Consider the following 21625-nt stretch of genomic DNA (forward strand, 5'->3'; position numbering starts at 1 on the left):
CCCCGAATAGCAAAAACGCTCCTCAACGGAAAAAACACTGCTGGAGGAATATCAATACCAAATTTCAAACTCTACTATAAAGCCATAGTAATCAAAACAGCTTGGTATTGGCATAAGAACAGACCTCAGGACCAATGGAATAGAATTGAAAACCCAGAAATGAACCTACAGACCTATAGCCATCTAATCTTCGATAAGGGAGCTAAAACAATAGAATGGAAGACAGACAGCCTCTTCAGTAAATGGTGCTGGCAAAACTGGTTAACTACATGTAGAAAACTAAAGCTAGATCCTTATATATCACCCTGCACCAGAATCAACTCCAAATGGATCAAAGACCTTGAACTCAAAGCAGACCCTCTGAAAATATTACAGGATGGAATAGGAGAAACCCTGGGTCTCCTTGGCTCAGGCCGAAATTTTCTGAATAGAGACCCGGAAACACAACAAATCAAAGAAAGGTTGGACAAATGGGATTGCATAAGGTTGCAGAGCTTCTGCAGGGCAAATGACATAGCTAGCAAGATCAATAGAAAGCCCACGGATTGGGAGAAGATCTTTACTAGCCATACAACGGACAAGGGTCTCATATCTAAAATATACTTGGAACTCAAAAAATTAAACCACCCAACAACAAATCCTCAAAGAAACAACTGCCCAATAAGTAAGTGGGCTAAAGACTTAAAGAGAAGCTTCTCTGAAGAAGAAAGAAGGATGACCAATAGACACATGAAGAAATGTTCAACATCCCTAGCCATAAAAGAAATGCAAATCAAAACAACATTGAGATATCACCTCACTCCAGTTAGAACAGCAAAAATCAAGAACTCTAACAACAACAGATGCTGGAGGGGATGTGGACAGAAAGGAACCTTACTTCATTGTTGGTGAGAATGTAAACTTGTTCAACCACTTTGGAAAGCAGTATGGAGGTTCCTCAAAAGACTTCACATAGAACTCCCCTATGACCCAGCAATCCCACTTTTGGGCATTTACCCTAATGTTTACAAAAAAGACCACACTAAAGCTACCAGCACAACTATGTTTATTGCAGCATTATTTACCATAGCTAAGATATGGAACCTACCCAGATGCCCCTCAGTAGATGAATGGATCAAGAAAATGTGGTATATATACACAATGGAATTCTATGCCTCCATCAGAAAGAATGACATTGCCCCATTTGTTAGGAAATGGAAAGGCTTGGAAAAAATTATATTAAGTGAAGTAAGCCAGGCCCAAAGAAACATAGGTCCCATGGTTTCCCTTATTTGCAATATCTAGTATAGGTATGAGTCAAGCAGAAAAAGTCAGATAATGTGATGTTAGGAAAACGAACCCTCAAATATGTATTTTAATGTTTTTGTTTCTTTCATGCATGTGTTTCTAACGCATTTATAAGATTATTTCTTTGTTGCTTTGTATGTCCCTCCCCCACAGTGTAACCCCCGCTTTCACTATATTTGATGTCAGTATAACATGTGGAGGAGACGGGGACAAACAAGTCGTTTAAGGATTCAGGTGGACCTGTTGCAACAATGAGAAGTACAAAATGTCATGTCAAAACCAGCTTTACAATGTCGGTGTGGGGGGGAGGGGGGGGTATGATTGGGTGGGGGGGAGGGGGGAGGGTGGGAAGGGAGGTGAAGGGTAAACAAAGGAGGAGGCTGCAATGCTTGGTAAGAAATGTATGCATTATCCTGCCCATGTAATTGTAACCCCTCTGTACAGTATGTTCTCAAATAAAATAAAATAAAATTAAAAAAAAAAAGAAGGGCTACAGACACATAAGGAAATGCTCAACTTCTCAACCTATAAAAGAAATGCAAATTAAGCCAACATTGAGATTCCACCTCACCCCAGTTAGAACGTTTATAATCAAGAAATCTAATAACAACAGATGCTGGAGGGGATGTGGCCAAAAAGGAACCCTACTGCATTGTTGGTGGGAGTGTAAACTTGTTCAACCACTCTGGAAAGCAGTATGGAGGTTCCTCAAAAGACTACACATACAGCTCCCCTATGACCCAGCAACCCCACTTTTGGGCATATACCCAAATGATCACAAACAAGGTCATACCAAGGTTACCAGCACAACCATGTTTATTGCAGCATTATTCACCATAGCTAAGATATAGAACCAACCCAGATGCCCCTTAGTGGATGAATGGATCAAGAAAAATGTGGTATATATACAATGGAATTCTATGCCTCCATCAGAAAGAATGACATCATTCCATTTGTTAGGAAACTGAAATACTTGGAAAACGTATTAAGTGAAGTAATCCATGCCCAAAGAAGCATAGTTCCCATGGTTTCTGTTATTTGAAATAACTAGTACATGTCTAGGACAAGCAGAAAAGGTCAAAAGCTAAGTACATATGACCATATAAGATACGGTTAAGCGAAATGAACCCCAAGACAGGGACACAAGTATTTTTTTCTTTCTTGCTATTGTTTATACTGTACTTATAATTTATATGTGATTTAGTTTCTCTTGTATGTTTTTCCTCCACAGTATAACCCCTGTTTTCACTGTATTTGATTCGAATGTCTTGCATCTTGTATATACATTTTTATAGTTTGGGGAAGGGAAAGGATATAAAAACATGCTTAAATAAGGATACAGATTGACCCATTGTAACAATAAGATGTACAAGACACTATGTTGAAAATAAACTTTACAATTGGGGGTGGTGGGAGGAGTTGGGGAGGTGGAGAAAGGAAGGGATGGTAGAAGTAAAGCAAAGGAGGAGGTAACAATGCACGATAGGAAATGTACTCGTTACCCTACTCATGTAACCGTAACCCCTCTGTACAGTATTTTTACAATAAAAATATATATGAAAAATCAAGGTATATAAGAATCCTAGAATATCACTTAGTAGGCAACAAAAGCAGAGGCAAAAAGATAATTCTGATGTTATATAGAAAATAGAGTAACTAGTCTACACTAATGAATTGTGAATATTTCAAAGTAAAAGAAGAGGGTTTAAATATTACCAACACACATAAGTGGTAATATATTAGGAACTGGAAATGCCAATTACTTTAATCATTGCATATCATCTGTGCTACCTTTCTGTTACTGTAACAAAGTACCTGAGAAAAACAAGTTAAGGAAGAGAAAATTATTTTGAACTCACAAACTCAGATGTACATTGTTTGCTGGCTCCAGATCAAGGACATTTTGAGGAATAGATGCTGGCAGCTCATGCTTGTAAATCTGTTTACAGGCAGAAATCTGAGGATCCTACTTCAAAGCCAACCCCAGCAGGAAAGTCCATAAGACTTCTCTCCAATTAACTAGCCAAAAGCTGTAAGTAGAACTCTGGCTCAAATGGTAGAGCACTAGTCTTGAGCAGGAAAAGCTCAAGGACAGCACTTAGGCCCTGAGTTCAAGCCCCAGGCCCAGCATGAGAAGAAAGAAAGAAAATAATAATAAAGAACTCATTAGGGAGGTGAAGATGAAATCTAAGAAGTCAACAGGACCATGTTTTCTCAATACAACAACCAGTGGGTGCTGTTGTATTGGTTTGCCTGTCAGATGGCAAATTTTAGTTTCCATAAATGTGATGAGGTTTTCATAAATATAGAGTTATACTCTGATAGTAAAAGTTTGTGAATTCTATCTTTCAGTTTCACTTGTATTTGTTCATACTTCCCAATTTAGCTTACCATAATCATAAGTTAAAGATCATTCATTCATATAATTAACTTGAAAAAATTTTTTCAGCTGTCTGAGATGGGAGCTGGTCTTGCTGGCAGGAGCACTGAGTAACGAGACCCTCGAAGTTGGCTGGAAAGCGTCTACATGAGTAGCTCTGTCATGACCTGTTCCTCCATTCAGCAGGAACTGCTATTCGTTCTGTCAATAGTCTCAACTGTCAACTCCATCTACTTCTTGCATAAAAATAAATAGTTCCCACAATAAAGACCTCTATGAAAGCAATAAAACAACTCCAGACAGCATTGTTATCAGGAGCTAATCACATCCTTTGGGAATTAGAGACACCTAGCTGCATCCAGTGCCACACAGCCCCGAGGGACTGCGATTAGTACATGGTAACCTCCCACTCTGTCAGGTCTTGTTGATTAATTAGACACTATTCAAGTTGGTGGCATAGAGGTGGAAAATTCTTTTGGGGGAGGGTGCATAAGCAAGCACAATTTATAAAACAGATACAGACACAACTATATCTATGAGATCAGTACAAATTTGATAATTAGCACTTTCTCAAAATGACCTCAGGTTTTCATAACTGAAAATATAGAGTCCAAGAACAATTCCCTGAGGCACACTACTTTAGCAATGAGAATTGCTGATTAATTTGGCCTAGGAAAACTTTGGGAAAAACTGACAGAAATTGCCTAATGTAGTTTATCTCCATTCAATAAATCGTTGTGACACTTCAATCTTCTTTATGACAACCGATTGTCCATTGTTTCAAAAAAGAATTGAGAAAGAAAGTAAACACAAAACATTAATAATAAACCTGGAAAACTTTGTCATAATATAACTTTATTTGGATGAGACATAGAAACTTGAAAATAGACATGAAAACTAACAGCCATTTCGCAGTTAAAATTTTAATTAGTTTAAATAAACTACTTCTTTACCATTTATATTCCAAAAGCAGGATACTGTGCAAGATAAATTTATCCACAAATAGATTGAGTGTGTCTGTGAATCTCATAAATAGGCATTAATAGTAATAGATAAGAATATTTTATTGATGCTGCTATATAACAATGTATTTTATTATATTATCACTTTTTTCAGCCTCCAGAAAATAAGAAAGCACTTAACATGTTTTGCTATTTTTTGCTCTTTTATGATAATTATATTTGAACAATTGTTCACTAGAATGGTAATTCTGAGTCAGTTTAAGTTTTGAAGGCTGAGTTAATGATTTGGTTTTGTTAAGCAGGATACTAATGAGGGATCCAGAGACGGAATGGAGAATTTGGAATTTAGGAAGAGCAGCTAAATGTAAAGAAAAGTGAGAAAATGGAATGCATTTCTGAGAGACAGCAGATGCTTTCCTGTTGGCATTGTTAAAATGCAATGAAAGCAAGATTCATAGACCCATCCTTTATGTATATTAAACATACACATGAATGCATACACACACACACACACACATACACATGCATACTCATTAAGAAATCCAAATTAGTAGTCTGTGGAGGAAACCTAAGTCATGCATGTGTCACATATTAACTATATTTGGAAAATATCTGTTTATTACTGGGAAATATAATTAAAGAAATTATCTTCCTGATTCAAATCACATCTCCTGAAAGGTAGACAAGAAGTAAATCAGTTTTATTATTGAAGAAGCACTAATACAGAATGCAATGTCCAGGAAATTTCTTAGGAGATGGCAAAGAGAGGAAAGAAAAATCTTTCCCTGTTACCATCAAGCTGACACAGCCCATTACATGCATGTTTATAAGGTGATCAATGGTCCTAAGTAAAAATTATTTGACAGAACCATTTATCACTTCTATATTTTGTTAATTTGTCTGGTAATTGTATTCATACTAAGTTAAAACAAGCTCACATCCTTATGAACAAGAGGCAGCTTTGAACTTGAAGTAATGCACCTGCCAGTTCTAGTAAACTCCAATCGTCACAACAAAAACCGAAGCCAGATTTCCTATCCGCCAAAATGGTTACATGTTACAGTGATGGCCTCCAAGTCCTTGAACAATACAAATCATTCCATTCTTGGTGGAATTTATTCCTCAGTCCCTTGCTCTTTTCCCTGCTATTGTAAATGATACGCTTTAATCCATCTTCAGATAAGTCATTGTTAGTGTAAAGAAGTGTCACTGTATTTTTGTATGTTGATTCTGTATCCTCTAATTTTACAGAAGGTATCTATTAATTATAACATACTTAATAATGTTCTTAATAGTTTCAACATATCTGAAGATAGGGATGGTTTGTCATTTTCTTTTCCATTTGTATGCATCTTTTTTTCTTACCTTGCTCATCATGCACGTATTTTCAATGCTCTAGTAAATGTAAACATCCTGTTTTCTGTGCCAGAATTTGAATAAAACATCAAGCTTTTCCCCAGTGATCATAAATGGAAGTTATAATATGGAGTAAATTGTTGAGTTTTTATCATAAAGGACATTAAACTTTGATAAATGTATTTTTCTCTATCCATTAAGATGATCATTTTAGTTTTATCTTTCACTATTGTAATGAAGTGAATCATATTGATTAATTGGGTAAGGTTAAACCAAATCTACATCCAAAGCATAAAGCCCTCTGTTATGGTCCATAAATTTTCTATCTTCTATTTAATTTAATTTGTAGGTATTTTATTAAGAAAGTTTGCAGTTGTGTTTATCAAACTAGGCCAGTTACTGTAGCTTCCTTCCTTGTGGTGATTTGATCTGCTTCAGTGTGGTTCTGACATCATAAAATGAGCTTGGAATTATTATTTTTGATATCATTTATAGGAAGACTTTAAGGAGTACTCATATTTACTTTTTTAAATGTTTAGTAGAACTGAGATCATTTCTTGGCTTTTCTTTATAAGCATGCTTTAATAACTACTTTCATCTCTGCTTGTGATTGGGCTGTTTAGACTTTTTATTTCTCTTGATTTAATCATGGCAGTTATCTGTTTATAAGAAATTGTCAAAAATAATTCAATAAAAATGAATAAGAATAAAGTAAGAAATGGAGATGGAAATGCTACACCAAGTATATCAAGAAATATAAAAGTACTTTAAGGGATTATTATGAATTTGATTATGTAGAGGAAATGGAATGTGTTTCTCAGAAGCTAGACTTTAAATTGTTTGAAGAGCCATATCTTATACCTATCTCTTAGTGGAAATCTTTGTCCATATATACTCAGTAAACACTTATTGAGATCAAAGGTGTATAAGATCTTCTTTAAGGTAGACTGAGGAATTCTAGGGTGTCTGAGAGATAAGGTATCTTCAAACACTGCTCACTTGTACCCTAGCTCCTTTGTATTTCCTCTGCAATAACAAGTACAGTTAAAAGTCCAGGAATTCATTTTTTTCCCTTCCCGGTATTTTCACAATAAAAAAAGTCCAGGAATTCAATTGGTAAGTTGGGTAAAGTAAAAGTATGTACACCACCTGTACATCACAAACTTTCCCAGTTATGCTATGTACATATGACCATATAAAATGAGGCTAAGCCAAATGAACTCCAAGACGGACACAAGAGGTTTTACTTTGTTGTTGTTTGTAATGTACTATGTGATTTTTTTTTGTTTCTTTTGTATGTTCTTCCCCCTATAGTATATCCCCTGTTGTCACTGTACTTGATTTTGATACCCTGGTATTGTCTATACATTTATCTGAATTAGGGAAGGGAAGGGGAACCACAGAATGGGAAGACAAAGAACAAGGGGGAACCAATGCAACAGTGATATGCACAAGACAATATGTTGGAAATGATCTGAACAAGTTGGGGTGAGGAGGGTCAGGGAAGGGAAAGTAGAAGAAAAATGAGGGAGGGGTAACAAGTTTGACAAGAAATGTACTTATTAGTTATTTATATAACTGTAACCACTCTGTTCATCACTTTGCCAAAATGAAGAAAAGAAAGAATTCTATTGCCATAACATTGAAAATAACAAATGAATAAATTACAGTTAATTTAACATTGGTTGCAAACCAGTTCTCTACTTCATGATGGGTTGCAATGGTAGACAGAAAGCCAGAGAGCAAGTTAGGGTTCAGGCTCAGACATTTATAACAACTTTCTCATGGAAGAACTATCTCAGGGTCCCATAAGAAATATATCTGACTTCTGAGACTTCACAACCTTTCCATGGCAGCACTGAGAACCAACCTTTGGTCTTCTGGAGACAAACCACACTGAAACTATAGAAAATTGATAGAATAAAATATTGATAAAGCATAGAAATATAGTGTGCACATATTATTTCAGAATTTGCAGTTAAATTCCAGAAGTTATCAACTTGAAGTAATAGAACTGCTGATACTCATGATAATAGAACTGAATAAGAAACTAAAGGTTTATAAATATAGGGTTTTTGTTACTGTATTTTCATCTCTTGCATCAAAATAAAAACTTTTTCTACACAAATTACTGATTTAATTGTCTCAATTTAGGAGTTATTTTAGCCAATAGTCAAGTAAAATAACTTTGTAGGTAAAATTATAACTTTTCAGTTTAGAAATTATAAAAATGTAATTCAGAAAACAAGTTTCAGGATGGGAAGTTATGGTATTTAGTGGATTCATATTTTTGAAATCATGCTCATCTGCTAAGATTATTCTAGACGTATACTAATTATTGTAAATAAGGGAAACCATGGACTTACGTTTCTTTGGGTCTGGCTTACTTCACTTAATATGATTTTTTCCAAGTCTTTCCATTTCCTTACAAATGGCGCGGTGTCACTTTCTGATGGAAGCATAGGATTTATACACACACAAATACACCACATTTTCTTGATCCATTCATCTACTGGAGGGTCCATCTGGGTTGATTCTATATCTTAGCAATGGTTAATAATGCTATGATAAACATAGTTTTGTTGGTAGCTTTAGTATGGCCTTGTTTGTGATCATTTGGGTAAATGCTCAGAAGTGAATCCCCCAACAACAAATCCTCAAAGGAACAACTGCCTGATTAATAAGTGGGCTGAAGACTTAAAAGGAGATTTCTCTGAAGAGGGAATAAGAATGACCAATAGACACATGAAGAAATGCTCAACTTCTCTACCCATAAAAGAAATGCAAGTCAAAACAACATTGAGATTTCACCTCATCCAAGTTAGAATGCCTATACTCAAGAAATCTAATAACAACAGATGCTGGAGGGGATGTGAACAAAAGGGAACCCTACTGCATTGTTGGTGGGAGTGTAAACTTGTTCAACCACTCTGGAAACAGTACAGACGTTCCTCAAAAGACTCCACATAGAGCTCCCCATGACCCAGCAATCCCACTTCTGGCAGTAGAATTCTAAACGAGAATCAGAACTGGATTTTTGTCTGCATTTCTCTTGACATCTAAAGTTGTCACACTTAACAATTCCAAAAGCTTAAGGACCTTCAGTAACGTTATGTGAATCTTTAACATAAAGCCAAAGCTGTTAATTTTCTACATTCAAAATGAATAGTGATTACTAATATAATTCAAAAACTTCTTATGGAATCCTAATCATGCTCAGAAGGCCTCCTCAACCTATAAATAATCATAATTTAGTAAAGAAAAATAAAATATAAATTTCAACCTTTAGTCTGTCTAAAACTCATTTTAGTTGTATGACATTGGGAGTATAATATCTGTTCTAAAATAAAGCAAGAAAAACTCCTGTCCCCAAATGGAAAAGTTAAGCCAGTCAAGATTCTGACACAGCAATAGTCCGCAAGGGAAGGACATTTCACTTGTCTGGATGTGAACTGGAAATATGTGAAGTCATGAAATTAATGTACTACAACCATAATGCCACCCTCCTCCCCACTGCCATAAAGGAGGGGGAAGGATTCAGAACACGTTTTAATTCTAAGTATTTGTCTTAACTACCAGTGCCCACAAGATGGCGCCTAGTATTTGGCAACCATCACATTGCTTTATTTCTAGAGCTTAAAATAACTTTAAACTCCAGGTCAGTTCTGACAGAGCAAAAATTAATCCTGCCACAGACATACAACCCTTCCCTGTCAGATACCTAAATTTAAAATGTGTGTGGTTTTCTGGGGATCAAGAGAATGTACAATGGCATTAATTGTTCCTTTGTCGAATTTTTCCTAAAGTAATTGTGAGATTTAGATTTCCCTAAGTAGAATGATTGCTATGATTCATTCTTAAGTAGGGATTTGGTATATTTTGTTTTAAATATGCTCTGGAATTGAAGCATTAGTTTCATTCTGCCAAGTTGATACTATAAATCTATAGTTACAATATCTATAAATAGATGTTGTAAAATTAAATGAGCCAACTGTGACCACCACTACCCTCATAGACTCTAGAGTAGTAGCCTCTTGTTACTTCTTCCACATAATATTTTTCAACAACATATTTTTGGAAAGACTCCTTTAGCAATGCTATCCAATTACATTACTGTTTACCTTTCCAGAACAATTTATTATGAAATAAGAAAGGGGAAAAAATGAAATGTAACCTAGATAAACATATGCCTGATGTCCAGCAAGTTATTTAATAAAATTGAAACATCCAAATTATAATATATTTTTCACAACAAATCAATTTAAAGAAATGAGAATTACGTTGAGAAGTTTCGGAGGGCAAAAGAAGAGCAAAATTGTTTATAGTTTAACCTACTGCAACACTAATTTATCTATTTTCACATAGTTATGAGTTTTCATACTGTGGGACAACTTAGTTGTGGTACAGGTGAAAGAAGAGACGTTTACTTGCTTTTTTACTTTTGTTTCCTCTGCTATTCTTGTTTCTGTATTCAATTTTGCTGCCTCATTTCCTTTGCCACCCTTTTCTCCGCATACTCCTCTCCTCTCCTCTCCTCTCCTCTCCTCTCCTCTCCTCTCCTCTCCTCTCCTCCCCTCCCCTCCCCTCCCCTCTCCTCTCCTCTCCTCCCCTCCCCTCCCCTCCCTTCCCCTCTCCTCTCCTCTCCTCCCCTTCTCCTCTCCTCCTCCTCTCCTCTCCTCTTATCCCCTCTCCCCTCCCCTCTCCTCACCTCTCCTCTCCTCTCCTCTCCTCCCCTCCCCTCTCCTCCCCTCCCTTCCCCTCCCCTCTCCTCTCCTCTCCTCCCCTCCCCTCCCCTCCCTTCCCCTCTCCTCTCCTCTCCTCTCCTCTCCTCTCCTCCCCTCCCCTCTCCTCTCCTCTCCTCTCCTCCCCTCCCCTCTCCTCTCCTCTCCTCTCCTCTTCTCCCCTCTCCCCTCCCCTCTCCTCTCCTTTCCTCTCCTCTCCTCCCCTCCCCTCCCCTCCCCTCTCCTCACCTCTCCTCTCCTCTTCTCCCCTCTCCTCACCTCTCCTCTCCTCTCCTCCCCTCCCCTCTCCTCTCCTCTCCTCTCCTCTTCTCCCCTCTCCCCTCCCCTCTCCTCTCCTTTCCTCTCCTCTCCTCCCCTCCCCTCCCCTCCCCTCTCCTCTCCTCTCCTCTCCTCTTCTCCCCTCCCCTCCCCTCTCCTCTCCTCTCCTCTCCTCTTCTCCCCTTTCCCTTCCCCTCTCCCCACTTCTCCTCTCCTCTCCTTTCCTCTCCTCTCCTCCCCTTCTCCTCTCCTCTTCTCCCCTCTCCCCTCCCCTCTCCCTACTTCTCCTCTCCTCTCCTCTCCTCTCCTCCCCTTCTCCTCTCCTTGCCTCTCCTCACCTCTCCTCGCCTCTCCTCCCCTCTCTTCTCCTCTCCTCTTTTCTTCTCTCCTCCCAAGTCCTCTCTCTATTTTTATGGATCCAACTATTAGCCATATGCACTACTGATATTTCTCTTTCTGGCTCAGTTATCTCTTCTTCAAAATCATCATATCCAAAATAAATTTATCTTTGCTTACTCACTTGAAGAACACTTTTACTCACCCAAGCCAGAAACTAATTCTTCTGTTCAATTAACATCATCTTTTCTGTCATTTTTATCTTAAATGTCTCCTAGAGCTTCTCTCCCTCTCTCTCTCTCTCTCTCTCTCTCTCTCTCTCTCTCTCTCTCTCTCTCTCTCTCTCTCTCTTCCCTTTCTCCCTCTCCCTCTCCCTCATTCCTTCTCCCCTTCTGCCTCTCTCTGGCCCCATCAGTCTGTGCTAGTCCTGGAGCTTGAACTCAGGACCTGGGTGATGTCCTTGAGCTTCCGTGCTCAACACTACCACTCTACCACTTGAGCATTATCTTTATCCTATTCAAACCCCTAGTATTGTGTAGTATTTTCCTTCTAATGTTGGCCAGCTCTCTGCCTTTGTGAACTTGTACTTGACTGAGTCTTTCCCTTTATATTCCCCTTGCTTCCATACATGGCACTTTCCTTTAATCAATGCTTAGTTCTTTTCCGCTTGACTTTGTATTCTCACCTCAGATTACCAGTTCACCAGTTTATGAGTCCTTCCTTGATCACCAAACAGAGCTGAAATCAGAGTCACAGGAAGCCTTGTCAAAATGGCCATCTGTAGTGAGTTTGGGCTTGAACTCCAGAACTTCTCTTTGCTAGGCAAGTGCTCTACTAGTTGAGCTATACTCCAGTTCTATTTATTTATTTTTATTTGTTATTTATTTATTTACTTTTCAGATAGGATCTCAACTTTTGCCTGGTGCTGGCTTTAAACCCTGGTCTGCCTACTATGTCGCCTGAATAGCTGGGATTGTAGATCTGTTTGTCATCTCCAACCTGGAGTTTTGTTGTTGCTGTTGCTGTTGCTGTTGATGATGATGATGTTTTATGAGGAAATGAACAAGTAATACATATACCTCATTACATTTTTGTGTCTGTGCCAGCGTCTGAGCACTGTCTTTCAGCTTTTGTCCTCAAGGCTAATGTTCAACCACTTTGAGCCAAAGCTTTACTTACAGCTTTTGGTGATTAATTGGAGATATGAAGTCTCAAGGGTTTTCTTGCCTCGGCTGGCTTTGAACTGAAATTCTCAACTCAGCCTCCTGAGTGATAAGGATTACAAGTGTGAGCCATCAGTGCCCAGCTTCTTACTGCATTTCAAGAACTATAAATGAAGAAAGTGCTTAGAAAATGCCTGGTGCATTCATTTTCAGGCATCACTATTTTTTTTTTGTCAGTTGTGAGACGTCAACTCTGGGCCTGAGCGCTGTCCCTCAGCTCTTCAGCTCAAGGCTAGCACTCTACCACTTGAGCTACAGTGCCACTTCCGGTTTTCTGGTGGTTTATTGGAGATAAGAGTTTCACGGACTTTCTTGCCGGGGCTGGCTTTGAACCTCGATCCTCAGATCTCAGCCTCCTGAGTAGCTAGGATTACAGGCGTGAGCCACCAGCGCCCGGCAGGCATCACTATTGTTACTACTGATATTTCTAGTAGCTATTCCTATTTAAGTGCCTTTAGTACTTAACTAGATACCAGAAATATAATATGGACAGCAATTATTTGCAAATATTTCATTCTTAGAAAAACTACCATTACTTATATTGGAAATCTTAGGCTAGTTAACTTTGAATATCAAGGGCCTTGCCTAAAATCTGATACAGACTAAGATGTTAAATGAATGGAGAAATGCATGTTGGTGTACTAAACATAACAAACTTGATTATTTACACCATCCTATCCAGATACAATCTCAGGACCCTATAGATTTTCTAATCTGAATATATAGAGGAAGTGAGGATAAACTATACTTTTCTATGAGATGAAAATATACAGATGATCCTGCCGCCAGGCTGTAATCCTAGCTACTCAAGAAGCTGAGATCTGAGGATCATGATTTGAAGCCAACCTGGGAAGAAAAGTCCATTATCTCTTATCTCTATGGCTTAAGAGACTGACTGCCAGCCTTGAGCACAAAAGTGCTCAAGGACAGTGCGCAGGCCCTGAGTTCAAGCTCTGCAACCAACAAAAAATAAAATAATAAAATATAGGAAATTATAATATGCTTAATTTTGAGAACAATATTAAAGTAGAACCACATTTCTATTATTCTTATTTTTCTCTTATCCTGACAACAATGAATTCACTTCAAAGTAAAAGTTGAACCAAATTTGTGTCAAACTTGACATTGTAAGATGCGTAGATATTATGTCTTCCCTCTATTTCTAAAATCACTTTACAAAGGTATTTGACAATGACTACATTTTGAGAAATCTGGACAGAAGATGTGGGCATTGCTTTAAACTAAATTTATTAAAATTTACAAGGGGAACTTGTAGGCTAAGTATATGAACTTTCACAGAAACATTACATACATTTGCATAATTGCTTATTAATATCTGAGAATCTTAATTTTAATGATGAGTTTTATCTCAATGTATTTATTCATTTGAATGGATTTTTTCCACATGTATTGGAAGCATTAAAAGATTACACAGCAGAAATGATCAACTCTGCAGCTGGATATGTAGCTCAGAGAGAAGAATGTTTCCTAGCATGTAGGAGGCATTGAATTTGTTCTCCAGCTTTGGGGAGGCAAAGGCAGGAGCACTGAGAGTTCAGGAGAGCCTTAGTTATGTTTCAAAAAAGAGCTTCAAAAAGTAAGAATTTAAGAGGACAAATTTGCTGTAATTATTTCCACAATTGGAATTTTATGCACAAATTCCAGTCTCATGTGGCTGTTCATATTGTGCTCGTTTCTTATTGTGTTTTTACATCTTTACTGGTAAAGAGAAAAAAAATAAAATTTGGATTGTCATGTATTTTTCTGTTTACTTATATAGACAGGAAATGTTCCCTAGAATATGATTATTTCATGGAAAATGCTAACCTAAAGCAATACTTACCAAAAGCTAAAATTAAAATTATATGGCTAGGTGACTGAGAAGTAAAGAATATGAGCTACATCAGTGTCTTGGGAAGAGTCAAATAAACCACCTACCTATTCATGCAATACTCACAAAACTATTTCCATTTTGTCAAAATATATTATTTTTTCATTTGTTGATTCACTTATTCATTCATTTGATTGATAGCTATGGGGTTTGACTTCAGGGCTTTGCTAGATGCTCCACCATTTGAGTCATGCCCCTGGCTCTCTTGCTTTGGTTGTTTTGGGGATAGGACTCTATTTTCATCTGAGTCTGTCTAGACTATGATCCTCCTATTATGCTTTCCATTTAGATGGCATGACAGGCACATGTCATGTCCTGCTATTGGTTGAAATTGATTTTTGCCCAAGCTGCCTTTTAACTACATTCTTCTCAACTTTTCCTCCTAGGTAGCTGGGTAAGCCACCACATCTAACATCTTAATATCAGCTTAAATGTCTTCTTTACTGTAGAACATTCTTCTGAGATTTTGTGAATTCCCAGATGAAAGTATTTGTGTTGGCTTTCTTCCTTTCACTTTTAGTTGATAAAGATTTATTAATAACAAAGTAGGAACTTAAAGAATGATAAATTAACACGTTTAGTGTTCTTATGAAAACATATGAAACATATTTCAGATGAAGGTAAATTTTTATTTATTGATACTTTCATACTCCAGTCACAGATCTAATGTCATTAACATCAGTAATGAAACTAGAGATGGAAAGGGAAGAAATGTAAGTTAGTAGTTCTCTTATTTAAATGTAAGAAAACAATATTCTAACAATTTCAGAAGTACCAGGGAATTAAGAAGGAGAGGTTTATCTCATTAACTTGAGGAAGGGAAAACTAATCTGAGTAGTTATGGAGTATTAGTACACCTAGCTCTAAATATGATCATTCCTTAGTTAAATGAATCACCTATGAATTGTGATCAGTTATTGTGATCATATTTAAGAACATTTGATAAGTATAGAAAAATTCCCCATATTACATATAAGCCCACATGCCAAGTCTATTTTGTATCAGGTTTCTTCTGCCACTTAAGTGGAAAACAGGCTTCAGAAACTCCTCTATAATTCTCTTCAGCATTTAAAGTATATTACATACCTATATGAACGTTTTCTTGGGAGACACCCACATTTTTAGGAGACACTAAAATGGAAATATAAGGCCAAAAATCTGAAATTTAAGTGGAAATATAAGGTCCATGTCTGAAAGTAAAATGTTTTCCTATTTCTTTTTTTTCTCCAATTATTTATTTAATTATTTAATTATTTATTATTGCGAAAATACTGTACAGAGGGGTTACAATTACATGGGCAAGATAATGAGTACATTTCTTATCAAGTAACCAATTTCTTAAACAAAAACAATAGCAGTATTATCTGAGGCATACTATATAAAAATAAACATATGACAGCAGAATCTCAATGCTGTGGAAGGATGATGTATAAATATATGCTTTCTATATTATGCTGCATAATATCACTTGAAGTTAAAGTATTATGTCAATAAAAAGTTTAATAGAAACTATAAAATAATCATTGATCTTCTGTGTCTATATATCCAAAGGAAATTAAGATACCAAGGAGTTACCTGATTCTGAATGTCTCACCAAAAACTTTTAAGCATGAAAAAAAGTAATATTTAAAATACAATTTAGAGATTACATCAATTCATAGCAAAATTCTTAGCTATCTAGGAATGAATTGAAGTCTTTCAGCTAGATAATGTATATCTATCAAAATTTGTACAGCAAATTTTTATTAGCAATGATCAATCCCATGGGAAATATTAGTTTCAAACTTGAGTTCATGATTTTAAAAATCCCAAATATTTGAGAACTAACAACAATATTAAGGTGGCAGCAATAAAATAATCTATTTGAATTTACATATGAAGAAACAGTTAACAGAATTACAGAAAAATAAGAGTTCAAAATAAATAAATATCTTTTTCTAAATCTTTCCATTTCCTAACAAATGGAGCAGTGTCATTTTTTCTGATGGAGGCATAAAATTCCATTTATATATATATATATATATATATATATATATATATATATATATATATATACTACATTTTCTTGATCCATTCATCTACTGAGGGGCTCAAAGAAACATAGGTTTCCTTTATCTGCAATAACTAGTATATGTCTAAGACAAACAGAAGTGGTCAAAAGCTATGTACATATGACCATATAACCTAAGTGAAATGAACCCCAAAATAGGGACACAAGAGGTTTTATCTTTGCTGCTGTTTTTTTTATGTACTTATAATGTACTATGTTTTTTTTCTATGTTCTTCCCCCATGGTACAAGCCCTGTTGTCACTGTATTTGATGTTGGTGTCCTGCATCTTGTATATACATTTTTCTAATTTAGGGAGGGGAAGGGAAAAACAAAATGATGATATAAGGATACAGGATGATCCACTGTAGCAATGGGATGTACAATAAAGTATGTTGAAAATGAACTTTACAACTTTGCAGGGGAGAGGGGTGGAAGAGGGAAGGGAAAAGTTGAGGGTGGGGAGGGAAGGGATAGTAGGAGAAAAATAAAGGAGGGTGTAACAATGCTTGATAGGAAATGTGCTCATTACCTTGCTCATGTAACTGTAACCCCTCTGTACAGTATCTTTATAATAAAAATATATATTAAGAAAAATAAATAAATGTCCTCAAGATAAGAAAGTATATTAATTTTTTTTTTTGGTCCGGTCGTGGGGCCTGAACTCTGGGCCTGGGCACTGTCCCTCAGCTCTTCAGCTCAAGGCTAGCGCTCTGCCACTTGAGCCACAGAGCCACTTCCGGCTTTTTTCATTTTGCTTTATGTGGTGCTGAGGAATCGAACCCAGGGCCTCAGGCATGCAAGGCAAGTGCTCTACCACTGAGCCATCTTCCCAGCCCTGAAAGTGTATTAATTTTTAAAGGCACACTTAGGCAAGAGAAGGTTCTTAGTATGCAAAAACATTAGAAGCACATTGGAAAAAAGAAAATGGGAAATCAAAGAAAGATAAGAAATGTCATAAAATAAAATACAAACTTAAGCATCTGCACTTACAGCAACAAAAAAATTAATACCCAGGGTGAAAAATTTGTTGAGAGTCACACATCTCATTTAAGGAACAAGGATTAAAATAGAGAAAGAGTCATGGAACTAACTCCTCTCATCTTTCTCTTTTCCATCCCAGACCAAGTTTCTAAAACTATAGGGGAACAATTTCTATAATTCTTAAGTAGTCTCAGATCTACTTATGGGGAAAGAATAAGATTTCCAATTAAGAAAATCATCCTGCTCTTTGTCAGGTGATGACCAAAATGATTTGTTCATTCTCAACTTGAAGTGGCACTTAGGTTGCAATCAGTGATAAGTTCCTTATCTCTACTCAGAATCCTTCCTGTTCTTATACATCTTGTCTTCGGGGTCTTATGGCAACACATTTGCAGAACATTTAATGCTGAACATAGAAAATCAAAGGTAGTAAAAAAGTCATTATTGACCTCTTTAATCTTTATTTTGCCTTGGCCCCTTGACAGATGATTATGAGAAAAGATGTATTCCATGCTATAGGCATAATGAAGGCCTACAACTTGCAATCAAATACCAAGGAGAATCAGTTTATACTGGAAAGATTAGAGCCACCTCATGGTCACAAGTGATTATGAGGTCAAAAGAAAGAGACTACAGCTATTTTCTAGCTTCCTTTCAGTTCCTTCACTCTGCTAGACTCTAGGGCTGTTATTTTCAAGTGTTTTGCTCTTTATAACTGGTATGTAGCATATAACTTCAGGTAAAACTAAACAATGATACCTTATTTATATTCCATCTAACAATTTAATAGGCTCTAAAATACAGATGATTATTTTTCTGACAAATTATAAATACTGTTATTTATAGTCCCAGATATATTTAGAAATTGGGTTTTACTATCCCTAACCTGCCATCCTTACAAACTGTGAGATAGTACCATCTGTTTCTAGCCTATGTATATCTGGGATGAAACCAGAAGCAGAAGTAACTGTGGAAATGGAAATCATGGTTGACCCTGAGATCCTTTGCAAAACCCAGTCATTCATGTCATTGAGTTTTGAGACATCAAACATGATTTTCCATTTATAACAGTGTTATTTTACCAACTCAGATTAATTTTCTAAGCCCAAATTCCACAATTTAGTTGGTAGACTAAATGATAACACCAACTGCTTTATTTGATTTATAGGGAGTAAGTAAAACAATGTATAGGAAACATCTGATGTCTCTGTACTAGGCTCATAGGAGGAATTCAGTCAAGATTTGATGCATTAAATACAGCGAAAACAGGGGTTATACCGTGGGGGAGGGACATACAAAACAACAAAAAATCACGTGGTCCCTTATAAAAACAATAGCAAGAAAGAAAAAACCACTTGTGTCCATATCTTGGAGTTCATTTCACTTAACATCATCTTATCTGAACTTTTCTGCTTGACTCAGACATATGCTAGTTATTGCAAATAAGAGAAACCATGGGACCTATGTTTCTTTGGGCCTGGCTTACTTCACTTAATATAATTTTTTCCAAGTCTTTCCAGTTCCTAACAAATGGGGCAATGTCATTCCTCTGATGGAGGCATAAAATTCCACTGCGTATATATACCACATTTTCTTGATCCATTCATCTACTGAGGGGCATCTGGGTTGGTTCCAGATCTTAGCTATGGTAAATAATGCTGCAATGAACATAGTTGTACTGGTAGCTTTAGTAGAGCCTTGTTGTTATAATTTGGGGAGCAGAAGGGAAAAAAAACAAATTGTTTAAATAGGGATACAAGTTGAACCATGTACAAGACACTATGTTGAAAAACAAACTTTACAATTTAGGCAGGGGGCTGGGATGTAGTTGTGGAGATCATCGGAGGGAAGGGATGGTAGGGATAAAACAAAGGAGGAGGCAACAATGCTTGACAAGAAATGTACTCGTTACCTTGCTCATGTGTTTGTAACCCCTCTGTACAGTATTTTCACAATAAAAAAACTTGTTTAAAAGAAAAGATCTGATGCAGCACTAACACCATTATTATAACTATCATTTCTTTCCAGCAACAGGACGGGGAGCTCGCAAATGCATTCTCCTTTACATCCAATACAAAGATTCTGGAAAGACTGGCCACCTCCTACTGTCCCCCCTTGCCATCCATTCCATAAGTTTATGGATCAGCTACTACCACATGCTAGCTGCTGATGACTCGGGACCTCATGACCACCAGCTGCCACAGTATGCTCTGCCAATAGCGCTCCAGTTACTCTCCACAGCTGCGCATGCCACTCATATTTATCTTGACAGGCCTCCTCCAAATTCTCTCCAGTGTTACTTTTTTTGCTAAGCTGTTCCAAGATTTGTCTTGCTCTCTAGCTCTTGTCCTCAATCTTGCCCTCTCTATTGCTGTCTATCTAACAATGCTGTTGTCTTTCTATGAGAGTTTATGTCCTTCCTCCCCCTAAACATGATAAATGTCTTTACATACATGTTCCCAATCTAGAAAAAGAAATGGGCAACATTGTCAGTCACAAAATGAGAAACTTCATTTACTAAAATCTACTTGCTTCTCTTTTCCTCTTCACTGGTATTTATTCATCCTTTTGTGTTCTCTTTGTCATACCTATAGATTATATAGGTATTGTCTAACAATAGGCTGAATAAATGAATTGGATCTTCTGTTTCCAGATTAGTTTTCCATCTCACTCAACATGTCACTATTACTAATCTTTCCTGTGAACTGTTTTAATCATGTCAGGTACTTATTTCAAAATGCTGGATGCATCTTCTTCATTTCTCTGAAGCTTCTTTCCTTGAGGATCTGAGAAATGTATTGAGGCAGGACCCAAAGATGAGTCAGATGTACAATATTTACTACTAGGGCTACATATACCAATTCTTTCTTCCTCTCTCTTTGATTCTTTTTAGTAGTACCATAGTATTGATTCTCCATTTCTTTTGGGTATATACCTAAGAATGCTACAGATGATGAGATGGTATTTCACACCATTCTCTCTTTAGGCAGTACTAATTGACATTGCCACAAAAAAAGTATAAGAGTTCCTTTTTCCCCCCACATTCTCTCACATACTTGTTAGTTTCTGAGGCTCTTGTGTAATCACTGTTCTGATTGGATGAGATGAAATATCAATACACATTTGATTTACATGTTCCTGATGTCAATCTAAACTCTCTCTAGCTATATAAAATTGCTGCTTAATGTTTTTGCTTCTTTTGCACATTATAAAAGATAATAATTCTACTTCAAAGGCTTGTTCTGAGAATTTAGTGAATTGATATATGTGAAATACTTATATTGACAATTGTCAGTTAAATAATTAGCTACTATTATTTTATTATTTTAAATTATTTGAAGAAACTTTAAAATTACTTATTAAATAGTAAAGTATACAATAGAAAACAAAAGAGCAGCCAAGCAAAAGAGTTGACTAAATTATAATTTATGTGGCAGACATGTTTCTTTTAGACCACTACAAAAAGCTTCGTATCCTACCAAATCCAAAGTAAAATTTGCTATCCACTCACTGCACTTTTCTATCTTCAAAACCTTAGAGACCATTGTGTCAAAATTGATAACTGCTAGAGGGGGACAAAATAGAATTTTCTAGGGCAACAAAAGAAAGACCAGAGAAGAGTCCCTGGATTTAAGATATGCAAAAGGAAACTCAATGAAAGAAAGAGGAAGGGCATATGCACAAAGGGTTAAGAGAGGACATTTTCTTTTTAAAAAACGTTTTATTGTAAAGATGCTGTACAGGGGGATTACAGTTACATGATTAAGGAAATAAGTACATTTTTGTCAAACATTGTTACCCCCTCCTTTGTTTTTCTCTATAATCCGTTCAATCCCCTACTTCTCCTCCCCCCCCTAGAAGTTGTAAAGTTCGTTTCCAACATATTTTCAATGCAAACATTTCAACACATATGCAACAGGAAAAGTATGAGATGTGGAAGAAAATGAGGCAGAAGATGTAGACTGAAGCCAGATTGGCAAAAGTCATGATTATAAAACCAAGAAGACTGAAAATTAAGAAGACCCAATTCAGTCTCCTTTCCATTATCTTGGCAATACTGTACAGAAAAAATATTCAATATATTTATTATACTGTACAATATTTTTTTATCATACTGTACAATGTTTCTTCTCTGTTCATAGGAAAACTTTACTCCTG

The sequence above is a fragment of the Dipodomys spectabilis genome, unplaced genomic scaffold, assembly GCF_019054845.1.
Source record: "Dipodomys spectabilis isolate Male_0828 unplaced genomic scaffold, ASM1905484v1 ptg000197l, whole genome shotgun sequence".
In the NCBI taxonomy this organism is placed as follows: Eukaryota; Metazoa; Chordata; class Mammalia; order Rodentia; family Heteromyidae; genus Dipodomys; species Dipodomys spectabilis.